Source organism: Haliotis cracherodii, unplaced genomic scaffold (assembly GCF_022045235.1).
Source record: "Haliotis cracherodii isolate W230 unplaced genomic scaffold, xgHalCrac1.p SCAF_13, whole genome shotgun sequence".
Classification (NCBI taxonomy): Eukaryota; Metazoa; Mollusca; class Gastropoda; order Lepetellida; family Haliotidae; genus Haliotis; species Haliotis cracherodii.
This window is the reverse complement of record NW_027266268.1, coordinates 26192195-26205981: the sequence shown is the minus strand read 5'-3', so window position 1 is coordinate 26205981 and position 13787 is coordinate 26192195. Positions and strand designations below refer to the sequence as shown.

Below are 13787 nucleotides of genomic sequence, written 5' to 3'. Positions count from 1 at the left end.
AAGAAACTTTTGAAGTGAATAGGGCATCCTACATATCTGTTTCAAATCCTGTGTTTGAACCTTTGACCAAAAGACCTACATAATACAATATCCTACCGTTGCCAGCCCCCTTTTATTTCACAGATGTAATTGATCAGTAAGTATTCAGCCTCAAGCTGTGTGTGTGAACTCACAAAATGTTAGCAGGTGGTACACTATGAGGAACTTTAAGAACGCCAAAATATTTCGCCCACTTTATTGTTCCCTTACTCTGTGTTGGTAGTACTGCTAGATTGCAAGATGTGTTTTTGACTATTGTAGGGCAAGGTATTATTGTCAGTAGATGTGATTTACAGGGAGGGAATTCGTTCTGTTTACAATGAATCAACGTTTGTCTTACTTTCAAAAAAGTATGTTTATCCATACTATAGCAAATCTTCTTTATTCCTAATGTTCTTAACTATGTGTAGGCAGCCATATGCCACTAACCCAAGCTAGAGTGTTTGTTGCATTGGCAGATAGGCTAGATTATAATACAGCTTTCACTGTAGAGACTGTGTGGTATGCACTCGGATGTATTTCACAACCTCTTGCATATGGTCATCTGACCTACTGTATCATGTGTAAAGTGAATATTTATCATGCACTTCATTGTACGGTCTACTCTAGGTGTTACTTTTGCAGATTCTTTTTTTAATTTTTTTAAAAGGTTTTTATTTAAACATTTGGGGCGTAATGGAGTCATTCCTACAGATATGTTGTGCTCAGTTGTTTTTACCATTATTCCCAATTTGTAATTATAAATATGTGGAATTTCCAAGTTTGTTTTCTAAAGATGATTTGTCTTCTTAAACATTGACTGAACATTTTCATTAACTGTTGCTGCAGAAATCTCAGGTCTGTTTGATGGCAGTTAGACTAGATGTTGGATGTCAGTGAAGCTCCTGTGTTAGATCAGTTGTCAGACATGTTTCATCTTGCCTCATCGTCGGCTTCATCCTTCAAGGGCACATAACGTTCATCACATCAATTCACATGTATTCACATGTATTCTCATGTTTCATGTAGCAGACCTTTCACCGTAGTTCATTTTCATGAATTGCATACATCTTTCCTGACAACTGATTTAACTCAAGAGACGTATTAATGTTATGACGCTTCCAATTTTTCGTCAGGATATATTCTTTTCGATTTGAGTGCTTGGTGTCTGACTGTTGACTCAATTTGTTTGTAGGTTTCTCTTCAATGTATTTGTGTGAGTGTTAACAACCAACAGAATTTCTCGGGAGAATTTTGTACCAAAGTTTTATTTTCTAGCCAGCCGTTATTATTTGTTTTTCCTCATGTTAAAGATCATTGGATTATTGGTATGTAAAGAATGCAGTCCTGTTTTCCATCCTGCATTATAGTTTCCCCTGAGTTTCCTGTCTAGTACCCAGTCCTATGTTTTCAGCATGGCATGAGTAGGTGTGTGAGTAGTTGTGCTGCAAGCAGTTTGACAGCGTCGGCCAGATGGGGAGGACACCTTGTGTTCCATGTAGTTTCGTAGCATCCGAATAATGTCACATTACTTTAATTTTATGAATGCGTTTGTAAAAGCTATATGGAAAGATAGCTGAGGTAAGTGTATCTCTGTGCTGCCTTGATATTGACATGTCGCTATGCACAGCTACGAGCTGTCCCATCATGTTTACCTAATAGATTCCCGATTTGGAACATCGGCACTAACAACCCTGCCGTATGTACATGAATCATAACCCCATGAAGACCACAAGACAATTTGCTTCCTAATAGATTTGCCTTCAAATATGTGTACATCTATTTTCCATCATGCAGCTTTCCATGTACTTACCGGGTATGGATCCTCGAGAAGGTACAGATTTATGGCTGTCATCGTTGAGAGCTATTGCAGATAAAAAATCTTTACCAGTCCGATTTCCAACTCGATAAGTAAATATATTGTTGCTCCATCTACAATATAAGTACTTGTATGTGAAGACGAGTGTCTCATGAAGTTAATCATGTTGCATTTGTCGTTAGATGATGACGCTGGCACTTTGCTGAAGCCTATAAAGTACGATGCACATTTGGATCGGGAATCTATTAGGAAAACACTGGCACAGTCAGCAGCTCCGTGTAGCAACAAGTCCAAATCTAAATTGTTTTAAGGGGGCAGCACTGAGATAGGGTTACTACAGCGATATGGTAAACCACAGGTAATAAGTCAACAATTAAAGTTCTGAAATGGAGCCCTTTTATGAAGTCAATAAGTCCATGGAACACTAGAGGTAGCTGCTGATCATGGCATAATGCTGGGTATCTTTGTCAAGGTGCATGGTCAGATTGCTTCCAGGTATTGTTTTGTTAATTTTGTTCTTTTGTGCGTCACTGTTTACATTGCTTTTTTCCAGGACAAAGATTTATTACAATAGAATTTTACATTTCTCATTTGTTTGGAACTATGACGAACTGAGGTGATGGTTGGCACAGTTTTATTAGAAACCTCACCTTCTTCAGCACGTTTTCCAGGCCTACTTGGAATCAAGTTGGATGATTTCATCAACACCCAGAAAGTATCTCGATGCGTTAATTATTATTTGACTTGGTGAAAAAATTCAAAATTAATCCATCTTCTTTAACGATAATGTATCCCAACTTGGTACAATGTGCGTACATGTTTCTATGAATTGCAACTTCGGTCTGATATGAAGAGTGGTTGGTTTTAGTTTGGGTAGCTTCATACAGAGAGAGTTGAATCCATATAAGCATAGAGCGCTAGAGATGCTCATCCAAGCTAGATACTTTGGAACTGAAGGCTATGTGTGTATTTATTTTGTTTCTAGCTGTTATCGCAGTTACCCACAATCTCTACCACGGTAAATATGTCGCCCACCTCGTATGTCTGTGTCACTGTCCGTCGTCCGTCAGTCTCTCTCACTGGATCTACTGCACTATGTCATAGACAGACCATGCATTACAGCCACAGACAATCACTCTACACAGTACTCCTATGTTTGCTCTCAGAAACTAGGTGTTCCTATGTTGGAATGCAGGAAATATGTTCCCTTTAAATTCTGAATTTCTTGTCTTTAAAAAGTTATAATTTAGATTTCAAGTTGAAAAATAGCTATCCAAAGTTTCATAAGTATCATCCAAATTCACAAAAACATCACTTCTGATAAAGTTAAGATGTCACCATGACAACCTATCATGTGTGATAACTGTTCGTTCTGATAGGACAGTGTCCACTTTCTTAGCAACCCACATCTTTTTTTAAACCAATTTCTAAAACGTAATCCCTGTGCCCTGTAACAAACAACTTTTACACCATTTCGAAATTATTATTTTTTATATCCCAGTAACATTTTGCATATATTTAATACTAACATAGCTTAAAGTATGGAATATATTGCAATCACATCACAGATGTATGCAACTTGTCACAGATGTATGCAATGTGTCAAATATGTATGCTATGTGTCACACATGTACCCAGTGTATATGAAGGTTAGATCCAGGTATGCCGTGTCTATGATATCTTGTAGCATCCAGACCCAGGTGTCAGAACAGGCTGAGTAGATGATCATATCAGAACATGGCATTTCAGAAAACATCCCCTCCTCCTCTGAATCCCAAATCCCCTCTAATTTTTTTCACTCGGTCTCATTTATTCACCCCTGAATCCCAAAGACTACTTAACACAATTCTTAATATTCACTCTACGAAGGCAGAATCCAGATCGCAGACGAAAAACTTTCAAACTCATTCCTAGCTCATGAAAGGGCATGATTTGAAATTGAATGACTGAGAAAAATATTTTAAAAATAGAATATATACCGGTAAAGGGAATTATTATGTACGTCATATTTTGTTAAATGTTGAATATACGTACCAAATAGATTTTATTTGCGTCCCAAATTCCCTTTAAATAGACCCTTGAATCCCATGTACAAAAGGACGTCTCTTTCTTGACTCCATTATATTGCTAGCATTATTGGTATTCATTATGGAGCTGTCAATCCTGGCCTGGGCAGATATGGTTTGATATGATGATCTACTGAGCCTGCATCTTACTCAGTTCCTAGAGTTAGCAGATGCAACACACTGTGACAGTTGATTTGGTCATGTCTAGGATTAGTGTAGTCAGTTGTATACACAGTGTTAAACTAGTTAATGAAATGTCATAACTACAGCCTGTTAGTTGTCACTGTGTGGCAAATCTGCTCCACAATGTTTTCTGTTGCCTGTTTTACAAAGCAAATGTCGGAAATTGCACAATGGGCTTTTTCCTGTTTAACGAATACAAGAATTCATTTTTTTGAGAGCTCTGTGAAGTAAGAATTGTGTTTGCATCCTTTTACTCAGGAAGGAACAAATTGTATTTCCTCTGAATGTGTATAGCATGATGACATTTGCTTTGAAAAATGGCAGCAGAATGACAAGTAATATGATTCCAACTGGGTTAGCCATAGACTTCTGGATCTGTGGTATATACTGTGAATCTACCACCCTGTCTGGTGTATATATACAAGGGGAAATAATTCATCACACTCTGGCTTCTGAGCAAACAGTCAGGACTGTTGAATCTGTCATCCAGAAATATTTGAAACATGTTCTCAAACAGAAGATTGCACCTCCAACCAATTTCTTTTATCAGTGAAGATAGATGACAGTTTCTTTTCACATAGTTGTCAAGATCCGATGTTTATCAAACATGTAGTGCTATCAAATACGCAAACAACAATGTTTGGCATGGGGCATCTTTGCAGAAGAGTCCCAAGGAAATACATTTATGTTGCAACTGTTTAAAGTGCATGGAATACAATCAAAATTAATCCGGACAGGTGAGTTATGTAGACTTGTGATGCTGTATCTTGTTTGAAAACAGGATTTTCAGAGAGGAACAAATCTTATATAGGTTGAAAAAACAGCTTCAGCATCTGATTTTCACTTGTGGGCTATTGTTTAAGAACATATTTCTCCCTTGTACAACACCAGATGGGGATACAAAACGTGGGATGGTCTGGGAAATTTTCTTAATCATTGTCAAAGAGCACTTTAACAAACAGCACAGCATAATGATTGGGAAAGTTTCACAGAGGGCATCCCCAGGTTACAAATTGACAACTTGTAGTCCTAGATGTACTTTCTTCAGTATGTAACCATGGTAACTGTCTTAGAGAACATGTAGCGACTCTGTGATGTCATCAAAAAAGGTGCATGTCTATCTATTGTATATAACAGGAAATTGTTTCATCAAAGCAGTGTTGGTACAGAAATATGGATATCTATCTATGGAGAGAAATATTCAAGAAAGTTAACTCAAATTTGCTACGTAGTGTGACCGTGTGTAAATCTTCATCTCTTTAGATGATACGTCCATTGTCACAAGCAACCAGCCTGAGCACCATGTTTTATATAATTATCTCCCCTAACTTTTGAAAAAGATAGATGCAACTATACTTTTTTTAGAAACAAGGAAGAAAAGCAAACAAACCGTCCCATTTAGTTCCATCTCCAGCACTGTTTTGTGAGTTATTAACCAAATGATTTCTGTTGTACTTAACTACCATGATGACCTTGACCTTTGGATGTTGGTGGCCGGGAACTCTAATTACCATCAGTGTTGTTCTAACATGACACTGTTACTAATACAACATGGCTGTGCCCTGGAGGTGCCCAAATGTACGACACCATGTAAAGTTATTTCTTGTGGCTGCGATTTGATTCAGAATTCAACCCTGTCAAGATCCGGGTTAAAATTGGTCTTCAGCAACCCATGCTCGCCGCAAGAGGCCACTATCAGGTTCAGATGGTCAGGCTTGTTGACTTGGTTGATGTATCCCATTTGTGTAGATGGATGCTCATGATGTCATCACTGGATTTTCTGGTCCAGACTCTATGAGGAGGAATATTGCTGAGTGTGGGGTTTGACAGCAAGCAAACAAATGACATGTCCACGGAGTGATGTTGAAGTGGATCTCCATTGATACCCATTGATACCCATTGATACCCTCTGACATGTCGGTGGGGATTCCAAGTATCTGATGTTTGTCTTAAGCACTTCTAAACCTGGGATCTTTCTGATACTATGGCTCTAGCTGGCGTGGATATTTGCTCATGCTGTCAACCACTGGTTTTCCTGTGTGAAATTCAGTTACTGGATGTTGTCATATAGCTGAAATACTTCAGCGAAAAACAACATTCACTCTCTCACTCACTCTGAAATGTGCAAATGCTTCATTAAACTCTAAAGTTTGATGTGAGGTGAAATGGGGTTTAGCGTCGTGTTCAAGATTGTTTTACTTATATCAACATACATGCATGAGTGTGTATGGCTGCTTGTACTACTAGTCCAGATTAAAACTGGTTTTACAGTGCCCGCCCATTGAGATACCATGCCACAGTATAACATGGATACTCCACTCAGACACAGTGTACAGACTGAGCTGACTAGTCCTTGTTTTATTCCCTTGATGCAGAGAACCGGGCAAGGCAACAACAAGTACCATATGACATGGCCAAGGACGCGAACCATTGACTTTCCATTCTCCAGGCGGACGCTCTGTCCACTAGGCCACAGGGCAGTCATAAAGTCAGAATACAAACCACAGTTGACAAATATGCTTGTGTAAATGTTAATTTGACTTAACATGCAACTATACATTAATGTCAACTGTCCACGAGGATGGATTAATGTCTTGATAACATGTGCTCTGTAATATGGAAGACTACAGTTTACTTGACAAATAACGAAATCAATTTCTATTACATGAAGTTCAGGCTATGAATTCTAAGCGAGAACAGTATGTGACAACTATTTGGTACGACTTTGTTTACAAGGTGCAATTAGAGAGTGAGTATTGTTATTGTGCCAGAAGCTGTAAATCAAGCCATGGGGTCATCGGAGTGTTGCTGCACAACATCAACACTTGACTTCACAAGTAGGCGGGTCAGGTTGACTTCCTCAACCCTGTCCTCACACTGGTGTAAGAGGCTACTTAACATTCCCTGCGTTCTCACCAGTGTTTTCTGCATGTTGTCCATAACAGAACATTACATTGTCCTTAGGCTCGCAGTGGGTTTTTTTTGCCTGGAATTATTTTTTGTTGATTTAATGTGTTACATTTGCAGGATATGCTTTACTTTTCCTAAGCAAGTGTCCAGGTTTGATATTTGATGGACTGAGGCACCATTCACTGGACATTTAATCAATGCCTGGGATATTTATTTACATTTTTGCTGTGCTCAGTAAATGCTGTTTACGATCTACTGATTAATTTAACTGACCGGTGGAGATCCGGGGTAGAATAGGTCTTCAGCAACCCATTCTTGCCCTAAACGGCAACTATGCTTGTCATAAGAGGTGACTAACGGGATCGGGTGGTCAGGCTCGCTGACTTTGTTGATGGATGTCATCGTATCCCAACTGCATGGATTGATGCTTGTGATGTCAATCACTGGATTGTCTGGTCCAGACTTGATTATTTACAGATCGCTGTCATATAGCTGGAATATTGCTGAGTGCGGTCTTAAACAACAAACAGAACAAAAAGATTAATTTAAGTATTTCATCTGATAACATTTTGTAATGAAACAGTATAGACAGCTTAATCGCTGTCTCGTGCTTACAAATGAGTAAGTGGAATACCAAAACGGTTTTAGGTGGTTATAAACAGCAGTGGTAGAAATTGCATGCTGTGGTATGCTTTGGTATTGCATGCGTGCATGTTGAGGGTTATCAGTGGTAGATGCTAGTATGAGGTCCCTTGACCTCGTTGTGGCATTGTCATTAATACAGTTGTCCTTTAGGAATGATGATGGTGATGATGATATGCGGTCATTTCAGTGACATACAGCCATATCATTGTATATGAATTGTGACCTGCCATGAAATTAACATTGAGTAATTTTGTGTAACATGGCATGATCCCACAGATAAAGAACGCAAATTTAGCAGCTTATTTCGCTTTGCTTAATGATCATGTAGAGTATTGTTATGTGAATGACATGCTTTGTGGTAAATACGAAATGTTTTGTTAGAAACGATTTGTTAAAGATACTTGTGACATATCTGCTTGATGGTGGGCGTTTACATGGATATTGACCAGTTTAGAGTGAGATATGACTGGTTTGATTGTCTTCAGGTGGATGACCCAAAGGAAGACTTCAGTGACCTGCCTCCCAATCAGCGTCGGAAGAAGCTGCAGCAGAAGATTGATGCAATCAAGAAGGAAATGGCCAAAGAACAGGCAGAGAGGTACTCTAGGGTTGTGGGAGGGTGGTAGTCCTTGGGGGTAGGACAGGCAGAGAGGAACTGTAGGGTTGAGGGAGGGTGGTAGTCCTTGGGGGTAAGACAGGCAGAGAGGTAATGTAGAGTTGTGGGAGGGTGGAGTCCTTGGGGGTAAGACAGGCAGAGAGGTACTGTAGGGTTGAGGGAGGGTGGTAGTCCTTGGGGGTAGACAGGCAGAGAGGTAATGTAGGGTTGTGGGAGGGTTGTAGTCCTTGGGGGTAAGACAGGCAGAGAGGTAATGTAGGGTTGTGGGAGGGTGGTAGTCCTTGGGGGTAGACAGGCAGAGAGGTAATGTAGGGTTGTGGGAGGGTTGTAGTCCTTGGGGGTAAGACAGGCAGAGAGGAACTGTAGGGCTGTGGGAGGGGGGTAGTCCTTGGGGGTAGGACAGGCAGAGAGGTAATGTAGGGTTGTGGGAGGGTGGTAGTCCTTGGGGGTAGGACAGATAGAGGTAATGTAGAGTTAAACTGTTACAGGGATAGCTTTGTTTCAACTTGAGATTTTATAGGACTTGCTGTTACAGGGATAGCTTTGTTTCAACTTGAGATTATTTAGGACTTGCTGTTACAGTGATAGCTCTAATTCAGCTTGAGATTATGTGGGACTTGCCTTTACAGGGATACCTTGAGATTACAGTGAAACACTGTTGTGTCAAACTTACTGTTGTCTCGAAGTAAAAGCATTGCCCCTGCATGTTCCTTCTTTATTTATCATTTTCGGTTGTGTGGAACCTCAGTATTGACATAGGTCTCTCAACTCCAACACAACGGTGTTTGACTGTATACATGGCTTGCTGTTACAGGGAAGGCATGTTGAAGATGAAAGATGTTTATGCAAACAACCCGGCTCTAGGAGATCCAAGTACCTTAGATAAGAAAATAGAAGAAAATGCTCAAAAGATAGATGATCTACGGCAAGATCTGCAAAAGTTTGAGGTGAGTGAAAACACGTTGATGCCATTTAAACAATATGATACCAAGTACAGACACAGGGGGCAGGTGGACACACAGACACGTCAGTTAGATCACTCTCGTCAATCAGTAGGTCCTGAAACATATAACATTATACTGGAGAGTTCTGAAGGATTGTCGTATGAATACTTCCGACAATATGTTTGGAAAATACTGGCGTATATTGGGTTTTTCAAAATCATGCATATTTCATCTTGTTGGCAAAATGTACATCAGTGACAACTCCAGTTGAAATTATGAAATTAGCATCTGATTCCTGTGATCGAAGAAGCCCAATTATTCACCACCAGCCTCCTGTATATGATCTGTCTATTACGTTTGTGTTGTGGCCAGAGTAACAAAATGGTGGACTACTACAAAGTTGTCAAAAAACTGCAGGGGAAGTGTGATGTATGTGACCTTTTTTAGTATTTTGTTACAAATTACAAATGAAAGAAGGCATGCAATATATTGTGGTATGTATCGCAATACATGAATCATTATTGCAATTTATGGCTATACAAAAGGCCAATACCCCTCACTACTGACTACGTAAATCTACCTACTGTGTTCGTAGAGATGAATTGCTTGCTGAAATTAGTTGTTTGGATAAACAAGTGTCCGGCAATAATGAGTTTCATGTTCAACATTGTCCCTGAATTATTTCCAGGCTATCTATGTTCCACGAAAGTCAGCATTCAACTTACTAGGTAGTGTGGACATATTGAGTGATGAAATGAGTGTTTGTGTTATGTGTTCCAGAATTATCTAGGTGAGGCTGATGGTAAACATCGGCGCCACAGTACATCTAACGAGTCGCTGTCCCCAAGTGTGTCAGATGGCAGTACCCCAGCCAGTCAACAGCAGGTCTCCGAGCCAGGAACACCAAACCTGCAGCATAATGTGTATGCGTAAGTATATGCTGTCAGTGTCTGTCACATCATGGTTGTTGTGGGGGCACGGGGTACCCAGTCGTCTAAGGTGCGGCAGTTTGCCGTGGGTTTGAATCCTGGTTCGCCCTGGTAATGTTTCTAGATTTGTAAGCAGCACACCCGAGCTTGTGGGTTTCACCAAAGTGGTAACTTCTGAGACCTGAATCACTTCGGGCTTTCCTCCTGACTTGAAGTGACATCACAAGTGGAATAAGTGACGTCACAACCAGAAGTGACGTCATAGATGACACCTTTATGACTTTTGAGAGAATGGAAATGACATCTAGAAAGGAAATGAAGTCATTTAGACCCGAAATGACCTGCCTTTGCACATGGAATAGGTCGTCCAGAGTGCTATTAGGGTTACGACTAATGTTGTATAGTTGACAGTGAGGAGGACTTCTGATGAAAATCTGATTGTTTAGTTTTAGTGTGGTCGCAGTCTGAATACAATATTAGGGCAGTGATGTAATAGAGGTAGTATTCCAAGAATTATTAACAATAACTATTGTTTTGATGTTGATACAAATGTTACTCTGAATATTTGCAATGTTCATTTCAAATCCATAGAAAACAAACATCTAGCTGAACCTTACATATGATATGTACCTCTTATATTTATGTTTCTGTGTGGAAACTTCACTGTATCGTAATATGAAACTGCCTCCCACTCACTGCTAACGTCTCATACTGACCTTCTGTTTCAGGCCTATTGATGGAGATGAGGAGGGGGAGGATGAGTTTGAAACGTTTCCTATCATCGGAACCTGTCGGGCATTATATCCTTTTGATGGTGAGTTCTACAACTGTAGCAAAGCCCATGCCAACTTTCATCACAACATCCGTTCCAAAGTAGCTTGATGCTGATTTATCTTTATGTACACGTGTTGACCATGTGTCATTAGACAGCAGAAAACACAGTCCTCCTAAATAAGACCGCCTCCATGGTCTTGTTGAAACAGCATCTGCCTGGAGACGTCATGCCAATAGACGTTAAAAGAAGGTAGTTGTTTTTATCCTGCCTGACACTCAGTAGTTTGGGGACAAGACAAGGACTGGTTGGCTCGGAGTCAGTATACTGTGTCTGAGTGGAGTGTCCATGTTGAACTGCAGCATGGTTTCTCAGTGGGCTAGCACTATAAGACCGGCAATAGTTCGGACTAATACAGGAAGACACGCACACGCATGCACGTCGCTATATAAGTGCAATAGTCTTTAACATGACATTACCCCCATTTCACTTTACATTACCTCTCCCAAATAAACTCACCCTGTTGCTGTGGTTTTCAGGAAGCAGCGAAGGGTCGATCTCCATGCTGGAGAATGAAGAGTTCAACATCATAGAGGCTGACCAGGGCGACGGGTGGACGCGGGTCAAGCGGGACGATACCTCCGAGGGCTTCGTGCCAACATCCTACATAGAGGTCCACCTGTACGATCAGGATCAAGTCTAGCACACCATATAGCATTACTCTAGTTCACAGACCTGAAAGATGTCACTGTCGGTTGTTAAAACGAGATCTCCAGGATGCAAGCTGCTGATTGAGTGTCGTGTTTCATAACCAGGAGAACATTGAGGTGTCTGCAGCGGGCAAATCCCACTAGTGTTTGGAACAGACCGTCTCCATAGTTCCTTCATCAAGCCATGCTAGAAAATGCACCGTCCTGTTTTAACAGACTGAGAGCCGACTTGGAATGTGTGAAAGTACTATCATCAGGTGACAAGGTAACCTAGGTCATCTTTCAGGTGGTCAGTCCACAGCTCCATGCTTGCAATCAGTCAGATGCCTGCGCAGGCCCATCAGGTGATGGAGAAGCCCTAGCTTGCGTTGTCATCGGTTACACAGCTACGTAACATTCACCTTGTGATTGCATCAATTATCAAGCTACATAGATGCATCTTATGACCTTGTACGGGACAGGGTTGCATCAGTTCGTAAGCTAGTAGGATTCACCTTGTGACCTTGTGGGTACCGGAGATGACTGATGATACCTTCCACTGGGCAGTATCTGCCTGAAGCAGCTTCAGCCTCTCCCACTACAGTCCACGGTCCATGATGCTGTGTCACGCCATTGCTGTCCAGTGTCCATCTGCTTCATCTAGTAACTAGGTCAGTCAGATCTATGTAGGGTAGGGTTGATGGTGTCATTACTTCACGCGGTGAGATTACCCATCGGAGTCCAACACTGCATTGAGTTAACCCTGCAACACATCACCCACCCAGCTTCATCAACATCATGTATAACACCTGCTTCAAATGCTGACCGCAACATCATGGACCCTGAGCAAGACCGAAGAAGGATGCGATTTGATATAAATGTGTTCTGTAGTTTTCTAGAAAGAATGTACGTATACAAGAGTCACACAGTTGTCGAGGAAACGTATTGATAATGGACAAAAGAGGATTGAATGAAGACAGTTGCCTCTTGATGTAGATTTGAATGATGGAGTAAGGTTTAATCTTGCTGATGTTTGAAAGGCAGCTCTTTGGTAACAGATATTAGAAGACTGCTGACAATGCATTTACATTGTGTGCTGTTTACCATGTGTTGGTGGTCAGATTGGATATTAATGCTGCAACATCAAAGGGCTGTCTTTCGGCTTCATCTCCGACTGTAGTTTGGGGAGAGGTTCATGTTACGCTGATGATTAAATCGTGCAATCAAATTCTCTGGCTGGAGATAAACAGATCAACTTTTTTAAACGATCAAGGTACACTTTATACCTTTTTAATCTGTTTGATATATGTAGTCATTCATGTTGTATATATTTGATACTAATGTACTTATGCTGGCTTGCTGTACGCTGTTGTTGTTGCTGCTGCTGCCTGCACAGATCATCAGCATTCAGTCGGGATACAGCAAAGGGCACCTGTTGACTGCTGGAGAAGCCTGTGAAAGTAGGGGAAGTAACTCTATAGTAGTGATGCTCTTCCAATGAAGGCCGAGAAATTTGATAGAATTATGCACTCGAATTTGAAAAAAGGAAAGCACCTCTGTAACGATGAATTGAATTGAGCACGTGCTTTTATGTAGCTGGATGATTAATATGTTGAATTCTTGTCATGTTGTGAAATTCTTCAAAACATCATTTTCACAACATCATATTGTTTTAGTATCTACACAACTTGATTAAGAAAAAAGGCCTTTATTGTGTTGACTGAAGTCAACAGTCTTGATAGACATTTGTCTAATGTAGAAATATATATGGACAGCATACACACTACCGGAATATCCCCTACTGAGGAATGTCCACGTTGGTATCCCGACAACATAGACTTGCTTTTAGCCCTTTGTCCTTCCCTTGTGATCTTGTTTTAGCTCTGTGTCATGTACAGCATGCACATAACTTCTTAGTTGACGAGGATGCAGTTGTGTATAATATCATGCTGTAATTTGTGATGCTATATTATTTAAATCATTACTGTTTGTGCTTGTTAATGATTCCTCCCCGGCAGTGCAGGCATCTGGTAACATACAGCTTTTGTGGTTAGCCCAGTAGCAACAATGTCTTGTGTTGGTGACATTGGGTGGTTTGGTAGGGTAGCCTCATGGTTCATGCACTTGCTCCTTCACCTAGACGGTCCAGGTTTGACTCCCTGCTGGATTCAGCCTTGGCCTGTCCTGGTGTACTGG

General features: G+C 40.7%; 1 pseudogene; it reads left to right on the top strand.

Moving 5' to 3' along the window:
- Positions 1 to 11605, top strand: part of LOC139458555 (cdc42-interacting protein 4 homolog) — a 28583-nt pseudogene extending 16978 nt beyond the window's left edge.
- The last annotated feature ends 2182 nt before the right edge of the window (positions 11606 to 13787 follow it).